Consider the following 1872-nt stretch of genomic DNA (forward strand, 5'->3'; position numbering starts at 1 on the left):
TAGCTTTCGAGCAATACATTCTGCAAAGTTTTACTTGATAATACAAGTCGTTCATTCAAAACGCATGTGGTAGAGAGTCTAATATTGATGACTTGAAATAGTTAGTGCTCAACTTGACATTGCTGTACATCGGATTAGAAAACGAGATTGGATGAACAGAAGTGGCCTGAAAGGCTGGGTGGTCTGCTGTGCGTTGCTGCGATTTATACATTGTCTGTACAGTAGTATTCGTGGTTCCCTGTTGTTTGAGGGGTATAATGTTGGCTTCAGGCGGTTTAACTGGTTGTGTATGTGAGCGGTCCCGGGTTCAAATCCCAATCAAATACGGCTGTCCTCCGACTCACAGTGAAAATTGACTCAATTCCTGATCCTGTTTCAGAGGACAGAATGCCGAGGTTTCGTCAACGCTACGCACGTGGAGAAAAGAAAATAGTCCAATTCACGCGATGTCATGAACGCAGATGAAAATGCTCCTGCATTGGGCGGAAATCAAACCCCAGCTTCCTGTGCGGCAGGCAAAAATTCGACAACGAAAACACCAATGTCCGAACGGCAGTTGTCTGCTTGGAAACTTGTCTGAAAGAACAGACAGTCTCACAGGCCGCAAATGACACTGTTTGCTGGGCACACGAATCGTGGCCGGCTCCAGTGGCGCAATCGGTTCGCGGACGGTACTGAAAAAACAGTATCAGATTCGAGCAAATGCCGAGGTTGTGAGTTCGAACCTCACCTGGAGCAGATTTACCTTTTGCTTCTGAACATTTCCACCTGAGCTGATATGTTTCATGAAGCATCTCCTTCTTCGTGTTTTCATGTGGGCACTTGGGGTCCTCTGGCCGGCCGTATCGCAATAGCAGGTGTGAGTTTATTTATTAATAGGCGGGAGAGGGGGCGATTAGCGACAGCATGAAATGGGAAAGGAGGCGGCACGAGATCTTTAAATCTAAAGAACCGAACACACAATTCTTCTTTTGGTGTTTGAAGTGTCGTGCAGGAAAATTCGGATTTATTTGCTCGAATAAATTAAATACTTTTTATCCCCCACCCTCTCCTTGCAGACACTTCCAGCATCATCTCCGTGGGCGGTAGAATGCAGAGACATTCAGCGCGACAAATCAATCCGTGCTGCCTCTTACCGAAACTCGGGAACAATGTGAACCATTTCAGCCTCTCAGATGCCGATGTCGCCAATTTCATCTCGTGCTGCAAGAACCCCTGGTCATTTCACAGTCACTGAATTTCGCTTCACTTTCGCCAAAGTTTACTCCAAGAGAGAACAACGAAAAATAAAGGAAAAGTGAGCGTTTCGTCATTGGTGGCAAAGCAAAATCGCTGCTTTCATTCCTTCCACCGTTGATCTTCCTTCAGGCTTTGAACCTTCTGCAATCTGCAATTTTTTCACATGACCAGGGACGAGAAACAAGTTGAATGTGAAAGTGGGCGCAACAAACTGGATCAAGCGGATAGGCGGGGCGGGATATTGCAAAACAAACAGCCAAGCCACGAGGAGCGGGTCAGCTGTTACATAAGAACATAAGAAATAGTTGCAGGAGTCGGACTTACGGCCCCTCGAGCCTGCTCCGCCATTCAATAAGATCATGGCTGATCTTCGACCTCGAATCCATCTTCCCGCCCGATCCCCATTTTCCTACACGACACTTCAAACAGAAGAATGTCTATTTCACCAAAAGAAGAAATGTGATTTCCGTTCTTTCGGTTTGAAGACGTCGTGCCGCCTCCTTTCACATTTCATGCTGTCGCCAATCGCCCCTCTCCCGCCTATTAACAAATAAACTCACACCTGCTATTGCAATAAGGCCGGCCAGAGGACCCTAAGTCCTCACATGAGAACACGAAGAAGGAGATGCTTCA

The 1872-nt window shown here is 46.8% G+C and overlaps 1 non-coding gene across 1 annotated transcript; it reads left to right on the top strand.

The window, feature by feature from the left end:
- The first annotated feature begins 642 nt into the window (after nt 1-642).
- Nucleotides 643-738, top strand: trnaf-gaa (transfer RNA phenylalanine (anticodon GAA)). The gene is made up of 2 exons: nt 643-680; nt 703-738. It is a non-coding gene; the product is annotated as a tRNA-Phe (tRNA).
- The last annotated feature ends 1134 nt before the right edge of the window (nt 739-1872 follow it).

The sequence above is a fragment of the Heptranchias perlo genome, unplaced genomic scaffold, assembly GCF_035084215.1.
Source record: "Heptranchias perlo isolate sHepPer1 unplaced genomic scaffold, sHepPer1.hap1 HAP1_SCAFFOLD_54, whole genome shotgun sequence".
Lineage (NCBI taxonomy): Eukaryota > Metazoa > Chordata > Chondrichthyes > Hexanchiformes > Hexanchidae > Heptranchias > Heptranchias perlo.